Source organism: Anopheles maculipalpis, chromosome 3RL (genome assembly GCF_943734695.1).
Source record: "Anopheles maculipalpis chromosome 3RL, idAnoMacuDA_375_x, whole genome shotgun sequence".
NCBI classification, from domain to species: Eukaryota; Metazoa; Arthropoda; class Insecta; order Diptera; family Culicidae; genus Anopheles; species Anopheles maculipalpis.
In genome coordinates, this window is record NC_064872.1 from 60,183,214 (window position 1) to 60,195,352 (window position 12,139).

The 12,139-nt window shown below is 42.1% G+C and overlaps 1 protein-coding gene across 5 annotated transcripts in view; it reads left to right on the plus strand.

Annotated features, from left to right (window-relative positions):
* Positions 1–12,139, plus strand: part of LOC126561502 (2-oxoglutarate dehydrogenase complex component E1) — a 189,470-nt gene that overhangs the window by 151,931 nt on the left and 25,400 nt on the right. The gene's annotated exons all lie outside the window — the stretch shown is intronic.

A 12,139-nucleotide genomic window follows, 5' to 3' on the forward strand; every position in this document is an offset into this window, starting at 1 on the left:
CAATCACTTGAACTACTTACCAAGCAAACTAATTTCCCTTCTCCTTCTTAATACTTTGTTCTTCTGTTAATATACACAATCCAAGAAAATATTTCGCATATACTGCACGTAAATGGCACAAATGGCACTCGCTTCTAACATGCACAAATCTCCAAAAAGCAAACGAAGTCAAGGAAACTAATGATAAGCCAAGAATTCTTGATGTTGAAGAGTCAATGAAGAAGAAGAAGGAGAAGCAGAAGAAGAAATCATAAAAAATTGTTAGGAGATCTCTTCATCTTCGCCTGCAACTGATCACGCGATCGATGACGGTCACCTCAGTTGGAATTCAGCTACTTGGTCTTCATCGTATTGATGCTCAATTTATTTATGCGGGTATTTCATCTGGCTGTACATCTCACACACTGGCACCGATATCCGACAGAAGATTCCGGTGTCATCTGCCAATCCAAGTGTTTGGAGGGTCGACAGAAAATCAGGGCGCCGCATGGCATCTCTCAGAGTGTTAAAAATAGAGAGGATTTATTCTATGGGTCGATGGGACGAGGATATTGCAATGTTCCACTGTTGGCATCGATTGTTCCTTTCACGTCATCAAGATAAGTCCAATCTCCGTTTACATTCGTGGTATCTACTCGTGGAATCTGCAGACGTAGAGAATATCAAGAGTGCAGCATGATTTTCCATGATATGAAGTTTATTCATCACAAAAGTGTATACCATCCGACGCCAGCAATGCTGTCTATTTACCAAATGCCTCAGTAACATTATTAAGTGTTTTTCACGGATCGGTTAAAATTTGTCAGACAGAAAATACGTGCAGGACATGCTGTTACTTATCGACAGAAAAAGATCAATTTTGTTACTTTCACCAAAACACTTGTCCTGTTACACACCTAACCAATACCATCGTCAACATTCCACCTCGGGAGATGTCACATGAAGCATCCAAAAGCGATAGGATCACAATTTCCCCCCTTTTTTCCATTCCCCAGCGTCCAATTTGATTTGTTTTGGCTCGCAAACGAAGAACCGAAAACGTGACTCGAATTCACCACGAAGTTGTTCATTTGACCGTGCACCGCCCGCCGCCCGGGTTCGAAAAGGCAAAATTCTTTCGAACCACCGAATCATGTTTGAATCAACAAGCTGAAGCAGCTGCTAATGCATAATAGATGGTCAGTTTGTAAATAATTGGATATACTTCGGAAGAAAGACGAAGGTCCAGATTACTAGGTGATTCACGGCCGATCATTACGCCACATTGCGGCACGTTTTTCCACTGATGAATGGCGAGCGGGCACGTGATTGATAAACGTGACCCACTGGAAAATGGGCGAGTGTTTGCGATAATAAAATAAAGGACGACAGAGTAACGGTAAAAACACACACACACACACATTCATGCAACTAAATAACAGGAAACAGTATCATAATTTGAATACCATTTGTTTGGTGGAGGTTCTGCCAGAGGTGAAGGTGTCATTCGGTAGGTTAATAATGATCCGATCACATCCGTACGTGAACCATCGGAATGATGGTGAAAATTATCCTTGTAAAGCTGCACTTGGAATGGCAAACGAGTGGTATTAGTGTGCACCATAATGGGAATGCAAATGGATGACATAAAATCGAACGTAAATAACAATGCCGGTCGATTGTTTGTCAAGGGAGAAAATAATTGATGCTGCTTAAGTTGGCGAGTGATAACGAGCATAAAATGTGGGGCTTTTATTCTTCTGCCTGTTGAAGTGTGTATGGGTTGAGTGGAGAGTCAATATTTTAACTGACTGCTGATGTAATAGTTTCCTCGACGTTCGTTATTTTGTGCAGTGTGGAAGAGATTGGAAGATGGAATCGATCGTGACCTTGAAGAATGTAGATTGATTTTTTTTAAAGGCTTACCAAATTGTTGAGAAACATTAGAAGATAAAACAATTGCCTAATTTCCCTTTAAAATAAAAATTTGACAGACTTTGGGTATTTTTTTAATTTTTTTATTTTTTATTTTTTTTATGATGCAATTCATGGTCTTAAAAACAAACTAAACTTAAAGCACCCAATTTGGTACAGTGTATACATGGTTACGAGGAATTGGAAAATCTTTATGGTTTTTTTTTCTGCAACTTGTCAAAAAACAAACAAACCTGACACTAAATGTTTCCTGGACCATGTAAAAAGTGAGCAACGAAACGTTGCATAAACTAAATTACTACCGTCAATATTGCCACAGAAGGAGACCAAAAATGGAAACCCATTATATGCGCACAGTCAACCGTGAGCCCCGAACGATTGAAGTATTGACGTTTATTATTGACATTGCATGTAAGAGCACTCGTACCTACCGAAAAAATCAACAAAAGGATTAATGCTGCTCGAACCGTGCCCCGAACCGGGGTACGAACGGATAAGGCTGGAAAGCAGGGAATGAAATAAGAAAGCCGACCGAATAGCACGGTGTGTCCTGTCGGGAGCTTGAAGTTCACTTAGACTGCTTTTACCGTCGCATTGGACCACCCATCCAACGGTGTACAGGGTTGTTCCCGATGCACGATGAACAGCCGAAAAGTGAAGTACGTTTGTACAGCTTCCGTGGACAGAGCCTGAAACCTGGTGAGATGTAACGTTGCTGGTATTTGGCTTACTTTCTTAGAGTTTAGGAGAGACAAAGCTGTCTTCGAATTCGTTCGTATGAGCTTTGCTAGAAAGCGAACAAAAAATAGCATTTAAAACAATATGTTCATTAAATTGATATTTCTACGATTCGAGCAAAGCGATAAATACCACGATAAATTTAATTTGGGCGAGCATTTGAGCTTTTTCTTAATAAGAGGGACTCATCTCATCTGACTGATGGCTGACTGTCAATAATCATGGCGAGGAGGTTAAACAGTACTAATGTTTACACAACGCCAGTGAAAGCGACCAGGAAACCGACAGGACGATCGGTTTCGTTAAGTTTCCCCACGCTTCAGACAGTGAGTGCCAGAGGCACTCAACCAAATATTATAAATACCGGCACGAATAATAAATTCACTCTCTTCCGTATTAATCCACCAAACGAAAAGGTAATTATTTGCAGCGTCCATCCGAAATTCACAATTCTGTTCATGGTGCCGTGACCAGGATAATGCGAATCCCTGGTTATTTTGTTTTGTGAATTCTCGTGATTTCAACGTTCCACAAACGAATTGTTCCCGCGCGCGACTCCGGCAGTGATTACATTGGACTCTCGTTCACGCTCAACGAAACGCGTCACAAAATGTCCGTTCAAACATCGACCCTGGCGTCAAGAGGGACGATTTTACTGACCACCGCGGAACGACACGAGCGGTTTTTTGGAAGACTGGTCCGAGATTCCAGTCTGGTGGGAATAAGCCTCACCAAGGAGGAGCAGCTTTGGAATGAGACGAAGAGCCGGCAGCTGGAAGACGCCCTGACCACTGCTGTTACAAGCTTTGCTGTCGCACAACACCACTCACTAATACATCGGACCCTAGCGGAACATTTTCCACTGCATCGATTGCAGCTGAGCAAAATGGAGCTCCAAACGCTGTAGGATCATTTTCCACTGCAACGAGCCAGCTGCGCAAAATGAACTTCCGAAAGCTTTCGACTTATTTGCCACTGCATCGAGGCCAGCTGCGCAAAGTGAACCCGCAAGAGCGACACACACAGATGACATCACGGCTGAAACACAATGCGCTTTACCATAAAGCTCAACTTTGGCGTAAAGCTCAGGCTGTCCAAGCAAAATTGACATGGTTTGCTTTGGTGTAACGCAACCCACGATCCAAGGCGATCATCTTTACAAACCCATAACGAAAAGTGTACGCGTTCGATACCAATTTGTTATGACATTCTGTCATGGGGGGGAGTATGTTTACACAACGCCAGTGAAAGCGACCAGGAAACCGACAGGACAATCGGTTTCGTTAAGTTTCCCCACGCTTCAGACAGTGAGTGCCAGAGGCACTCAACCAAATATTATAAATACCGGCACGAATAATAAATTCATTCCCTTCCGTATTAATCCACCAAACGAAAAGGTAATTATTTGCAGCGTACATCCGAAATTCACAATTCTGTTCAACTTATGTTCTAAGTAATAATCCTTCGTTATGTACCAATTTATTTACAGTTTGAACAACTCTTTTAAACGTCTCAATCTGAATCAGATCTGATGAGTCGTGATTATGTTATCTGTTCTCAAAACTATATTTCTTGTACCTGTTTTATCGGCATTAAATCAAGTGGTACTAAGAAGGTTCTTGCACCGTGATGTGCTACGTTCAGGGAACTCACCGTCATACTCCGCACCCGTTCGGTAGGCGCTGCTTCGCTTGATGCAGGGTTGAGGCCTTTCTGAGTGTCGCAGCTTCGCGCAATGTTTCCGGGGTTGACAATACATGGCACGGCCTGCTGGGAACATCCTCTCGCTCCGTTCCGGGTCCAGTCTCCAGGGTATTGTCCTCCACCATAGGCATACGACGCACTTCTCGCTGGTCCATATCACGTTCCAAAGTTATCACTCGCGCGCGTAACTTACAACTGACTTGCCGTTTAGCGAAACGAGTCTCGAGCTAAACGGGCTCTCCGTGTTGATGACACAGTTGCTTTAGTTGCACTATCAACCATTTTTTTAAATTTAAAGAAATTCGTTTATTTGGATATCAAAACATTGGTTTACCAAATCGGTTGTCGTTTGGTAAACCACGCATCGCAGGCTCCTTTTTCCTTCCTCTCTTTCGCGATCTTCTTACTTTCTTACGCATTTCAATATTAATTAATTTTAAATTTATATATATGTTAGTGGTGTGGAATTTCAAGGACATAGGACACTAGGCAACGAAAGTATTTCGAGCTCTGTGAAGAAGACTAGAGGAATAAAGTTATAGAAGTTTAACGTACACAATGGATCCATTAAAATGTCGTCAACCCGGGCCCGGTGGTATAGGCGACATTGGCGCCGGTCTTCAAACGGCAGGACCGGGGTTCAAATCCCATCCGGATCGTCTCCCCGTAGCGAGGACTCACTATCCAATTAGGTCGTACCGGGAAGAGTCTAGTAAGCCATTCGATGGCTGGCATGTCGTCAAAACACATTCGATACCGATTTAGATACCTCATGCTCCAAGACAATAACTGAGAGATTAAAAGGCGGTTGACTTGATTCAAGGATTTAGCTCTTATAGATAGCCGTGTTAGCACATTGCCGAACGCCCAATATTAAGGGAGTAATGCACTTATTAGTCTGTTTCTTTTACAGTACAAGATCTCTAAATTTTATTAGAAAAAGTAACAAAACAAATGTTTGGATTTAAAATCATATTTATAATAATGAATTGTTATACATTGTGGCGAGCATTTTTTATTTTTTATGTATTTCTTTAAGGACGGCCTGTCATTGTATGTCGTGTGTCTCTTATTGAGAAATTATTTTAACATAAGCGATTTTTACAATTATAAAATGTGCAAGGTTCACATAAATTTACAACTCATTACACCAACATAAAACTTGCAATAATAGGCGTAAGAAAACGGTTTAATAAAATACAACCATCGTTACACATAATAAGCTGTCTTTTTTCATCAAATTTCTGAACACAGTTCTAAGAAAATCCTGAAAGTAGTGCTCACAATGCGTTTTATATAGAACCATTGAATAATAGACCATTTTCGCTAATGTTCGTCCTTATGACTTTATTCTTAACATTCTCCTCAACACCTTACTGTGAAGTACGTATTCAAGAAGTTCCTAGGAATAATTGCTGCAACTTCATTATGTAAGTTTCTACCCGACGCAATCGCCAACGTTGCCAGTGCACTCTGGGGTTGGAGTAATCATAAAATATCATTAACACAGAAGCCTCCTTTTTTTTGTATGATCAATCATATTAGTGAAACGAGCAAATGAGATTTGTGTGATAAATAGTGTTCCATGCAGAAATCATTAATGCCGTTGCCGCAACGACGACGGCAGCTCCGAAGGACTCTTGGAAGCGAGTGGTGTTCGCTGTCGTCGTTCGCCGTTCTAGTTGCTTGTTCTCTTTTAGCGTGCCGGTACATTCTTCTCACGTCTCGCGGTACGGGTAGGGGTTCAAGAATCATGCCCTTTGAAGATTTTTGGTCTTGCCGGGTGGCGAGAGCGTGTTCCCTAAAGGGAGCGACAAACATACCGGTTTCATCAGGAAATGAAAACAACTACTTTTTTTTTCCTTAACAGCTTGAGCCGATCGAGCAACACCAAACAGCAGCCAAGCGAGGTTGACGCCATGTGTGGAGATGTATGATCCTTTTACCGAGGGTTATTTATGTATGGCCTACATTTGTGGGCTGTTCGCATAAAGGCAACTTTTCGATGAATGAACTCCAGTGAGAGTAAGTAGTGGAATGCGAATGAAAGGCGTTCGCTATGATTAGAAGTGGAGACGATGCATATGATGTAACATTTTATTATTGAGCTTTAAGTGCAAGCCTGTCAGAATATGAGGAAGAAGTAAAACGGTCTCTTTATTGCTTTCAAAATTATTAGCATACTCTTAAGCGACTGCAAACATCGTCCCAATAAAGCAATACCTTCAACTTTCTAAATTATGGCTCAAAACCCGAGCCCTTGATTTGAACCATCATCAACCGAGATGAAAATCAAAAGTTCCAGGAATATACCATTATTTGTTACGATGGGTCACGATTACATCGCTTTCGTAGAGTGAAACAACGGCCAAAGAATCCTTTGCGTCAATCTTTTCCAATATTTGACGGGCTGGAATGATGGGCATGGCTATTGATGTGGAGAAACTCTTTCGTTGTTGTTCCGTTTCGGTAGCGCCGCAGTAACTGATCTTTGAGTCGAGTTGTTGATGTTGTTTCCGAGAAGTGGAAAGAATCGTGCTTTTATTTTGTCGAAAAAAAAAAAGGATCGACTGAATGGAAACAGCGGATGAGGCCATTTTCCTTGGAAATGGTGGGTTGAAAAGATACAGCGAATGATGCCTCAAAACAAAGCTACTTTAAAGGTACATGTCAATCGGTGAGGTTAGGTTACCTTTTATAGCGCACTTTAAATGAGTCTTTAAACACAAACTGAGAAACAATATTTTCCACTTTTGAAAGCACAATCAAACAGTAAGACTTTTTCGATAAAGCGGCTGAATTATTGAACACCAAATACGCGGCTTTGCAGCTGTGCACCGCAACCGAAAATTGTAATTAAAATAGCAAATTCATCAACCATCGTGCCGCAATTTGTCCCCCGGTTTGGCTAAAGGTTTGCTCGGTTCGGTTTGCAATGGTGTTCAATATTTACCGACCGCCTAGACAGTGCGAGGTTGCGGTTTTTGGCTGCCGTGCTAATCGGGCCGATGATATTCATCACCGCGAGGCGCACACGAAACTCCATCACTCACAGCTGCGGTTATGGGAATGGTATCGATTTTTGTTACTACAGTTCAGGGATCGATCCAACTCTGGTGTACGTGGAAGTGTCGCAGGTTATTAAATTTTAAGTGTAATATCAAATTTCACTCTCAAATTGACAACCCGGTTTTGGGTGACGATCGGTTGAAGTGGATTACGGAAAAGCTGTGCCGTCGGAAGCGAGATTACATTTTCTGAATATGTGTAACACTATACTTTTGCTTGCATTTAAATGCTAGTACAAAAGAGATGAATGGATTGTACAATAAAGAATGAAACATAAGCAGGAAAGCAAAATACTATTACATGCACCTGACACTAGTCCATCAGTTGAAGCGTTTTATTAATGGTTGTCCTTTTGCACGGAACAATAACATTTTATCTTAACCAACGTTCAAGCTTCTAGGATAGCGTTTACGAGAGCGCCATAAACAACACCCTTACGACCACCGTCGGAATATATCATATGTCTCGGGTTAGGGCAAACAACCACCTGGCTCCATGTACATTTGTATTTGAGAGGAGATTTCCGTCGGGGACACTATCTGTTTGTTAGTTATAGCGATGGATCGAGGCTGTATTCGAAGGAAATTATTTATGTATCAGCTTTGAGGGACGTCTCGGCGAGGCAAGGAAATTGAACACGTTTTTTTAGCACATGTCTATTAGATACGAGTGATTAGAGCAATTAGTTTCCAAAGGAAGCTTATCGAATCATAATTATTAGTGCTGTGGACCGAGTTTAGTTATTAGGACCGAGTGTCAAATGACGTATGGATCGCCTTCCTGTGCACAGGACTGATTATCCAATTACTGTTGGAATTAAGTCAAAGAAACGTGAAAATGGCAGCCAAAGATCTCTCACAGATATAGCGCTAGAGAAGAAGTAATTTAAAAAAAAAATACGGTTAAATGTTGACGCCTGAAAGTATACACTACGTGACTACATGCGCAAGTTTAGAGCATCGCCAACAATATCTTATTTATTTTTTAGTTTATTAAATTAGTAGTCTTTCTGTAACAAAGCTCCCTCATTGAATGTGAAATTTATTGCACAGACTAACATTTTGAAATGATGTCTACTGTCTATCATACAGCAAATTATTCCATAACGACTAAATCTCTCAAAAGTGTCATATCTTGTTAACAACCTTTGGGGTTAACTTTTTAACCCACCGTTTGTTCTCGACGCATCGATGATACTAATTACGTGCTAGACTCGATCAGTAAATTCCGTCGGGATCACCGTGATCATTAAACCTAGCTTTGAGACGACCGGGTTACGCCCATAACACCACTCTGACCTCAATCAATCGCATCAGTAGGCTTCGGTGACGGCCAGTCTTAGTCTAATGCTGGCCCATCACTGATGAGCACGTCTCACGGCACCGCACAATAGTGTTGGAGATTTTTGTGACGTTACAACACTCGGCTCCTACCTCCATCTCCATCAAGGTATCTAAGTTACAAAGGAGCTAATAATGAATGCTGAAATAATTTAGCTGGCATAATTAAATAGACGGCATTTTAATTATAAATTCCTTTTATTAGAGCACAAGATCAACACTACCACACAACCGCTACCCGGGGAAGTGGGTGGTAGAATGCCGAACCCTGTGAAAGTTTGTCGTTACTCGGGCACACACCTACACCAACCTCCCCATCTGTTCCATCATGTTCCCTCCCGATTCCCCGAAAAGGGTGTCCAAAATTCAGGCTCGGCGCTACAGCGACCAGGGATAAGGCTGTACATAATGTAAAGCTCCGCAAGCCTTGCGGTGTACAGTTGGGCGCCGGTTTCTGGCGTTTGGTCAGCTGCGTTGCTGTTGGCGTGTGGTTTCGCTTCCAGTTCCCGGTTACGGCTTATCGGAAAATTGCCGGTTGCTGTTCTTAAATTTCTGCTCCCAAAACATAGATTGTCGTTCGGTTTTTGGTTCGGTTTCGGTTGGCCCCCGTTTCTGTAATCTTTCCCATCGCGTGGTAAGATTTGCGAGAGTGCTCGGTGCTTACGGTAGCCCAGCCCTTGCACGGTCACGGTCAACTGCCTGTGTGGCTCAAACGGAAAACGGTAGAAAAGAATGGGGAAGGATGGTGAAAAGTTGAAGCTACTAAATTTTGGCATGTCGGTTTCCACGATGCGGAAGTGTTAAGAAATTGATTTTTAATGAGCAAAACAGCTTTTGGAAGGATGTACCAGATGATGAGTTTCCAGCTTTACAAAACTGGATTTTGCTGTATGATGGAGTGGGGTGCGGTTGGTGCTCTAGAGAGCTGTACGCTGACACGACATCTTCCGGCTGTCTGCGAGCGATTGAGGTTGATGAGATAAATGACAGTTAGCAGGGGTTTTGAAAGGAATTAAAAATAAGATAAAATTACTAGGAAATTGTGTGTTTGTGAACTTTTAGCATGTCGTCATTGTAACGTAGAGCAAACGCGTGATTTCATTTGAAATATTAAACATGAAGCAAAGGGTCAAAGGCAGGGTACCATGATGAAGAACATTAGAACGACTTTACAAAAAAATATTTTATGTTGTTAACAGATTTTAACTGTGACCATATCCCAAGTGTTTTTGAATATGCATTATTCCCTGTATAAATCGACTTGGTTTGCAAGATTGTATAATTAAAAAAAACCTTGTTGCTGAAATGAGCCCACAGTCGTATTGTTTCAATCATTCTTTAACAGAACGGAACTTTACCTCATGAATTATATCAGTGCTTTACAGGTTGGCCGGTGAGGTGGAAAATTTTCTTATGAATACGTACTGTGCAAAAACGCTCTTGTCCATCCCTGCACACATGCTGCTGACGTATGGCAATGAATTTGCAGCTTCCACTTACTTCAACGTGTACGTAGCGGGCGATTTAAATCCACTGCCGAAAGAAAGGCAGCACAAAAAATGTTCTGCCAACAGACAAAGAGCTCAACGAGGCGGCTATCCCATGTGTGCCGGTGGTCGTGGAGGTGAAGCAATATTGTTGTCACTTCTTTGGGCAAGAGTTCAGTTTTGCGCAACTAGACTACGTAATAGCCCACAGGGACCGGTATCTACCTGGGGCTGGTGAGTAACTCCGGTTCAGCGTTGGGTAGTGGATCTCATGTTCGTTGCGAGCTTGGTTGGTAGAACCATAGCTGTCAAGAGCAGCGATGTAAGTGTGACCCCGAGTGTGCTTCTGTGCACATCGTTTGTTTTGTCTTGACGAATCCCTGGCACACGGTTGGGTTAGGTTGTGGTGGGATAAATATTGGCGTGTATCCGATTGCATTCGTTATCGGGTTGGGTCACCAATTTACTCTTGCCGGAAGGGTGAAAGGATATTCCATTGACCTGGGTAGGGCAGGTTGTTAGCGCACGTTTAGGTTTATATGTCCTGTTATCGAATTGTGTTTTAGGGAATATAAGGAATAATATAAAAACTGTTTATATTGTAAATTGATAGCTCATTGTTTGGAATACATCAAAATAAACTTTTATATGTTTAAAAAATTTTTAAAATAAAAAATAAATTATTAACGAAATTTTATTCAAAATTAGTCAACATATTTCAAATCGATGTACCAGATTTCATGTGACATCAAAATTTTGTCTAACCATCTGATTTAGACGTTGCACTCTGAAGTAAATTTTTCCAGAAATGGGTTAATACTTCTTGGAAGGAAAATATTGACACCTCATCCTTTTATCAAACTACTTGAAATTTCACCTGACTCTTCTGTTTTATTATCTGTCACTTTACTCCATTGAACTGCAAACAAAAAATCATATATTTTAGTTTGATTCCAGCACAAGATGACACTCTAAACCATCCGCCAGAGGGGAAGGGACTGGGTGAAGAAGTGCGAATACTTTAGATACCACCGTTACTTGGAAGATCAAAGCGAATGCAAAGCAATTGAGCGGATGGATTGCGTTACTGGCATGCCAATAAACCATTTCTTCACCGTCACCATGGTGGCGCCACCGGTTGAACCGTCCAGCTTCAAATGCCTTCCCGCTTGGGTAATAAATGATCTACCAGCAATGATCACCGTTAGCAGACGGGGGCACTTAGCGCTTGGTGCTGTTGTCCGAAACGTTTCATCGGAACAACCATTGTTTTTCCACTGCAAGCTAACGATGATTCATTGCACTAATCATTATCGTTGGGTGCTGAAATGCGATCGTTTTGTGTACAGCAACCACCACGGAGCCCACGCCAACGGGGAACATCCTTTCAGCAGCAAGTTCGAATGCTGCGCCCGGGAAAAAGGGCGCAGGCGTTCGGGGATTGAAGCGCAGCTTACGAAAAAGCTTTTAGGAGCGAATGAAATATCATTAATATGGCTGACATTTATTTAACCTAATTTCTTTTCCTGCATCGCGCGCTGTCTCGCTTCAGCGTCCGTTTTCTTAACACCGTCCAATGGGTTCTGGCAACAACTACATCAAATCATGCTGATGATAGTCGCTGCCCTGAGTGAAACAGCTTTCCGTGCTTGGGCGGGCGGGCTGCTGAACTTGATAAAAGATAGAACAAAATCGTTTGACTCGGTGCTGGGCTGCGGCGGTGGAGAAAGCAATCCGGACAGTATAGGAAGTGATGCAATTGCCATTTTCGTCCGTTGGCTGCACATTGTGCCGGTGGTGCATTGTGTGATGCAGCGCAAAAGTTTCGACCGAGAGAAGCTTCCGTTTTGGAGAAGTTGCAGAAGACCAGCGGCCCAGCGACGTCAA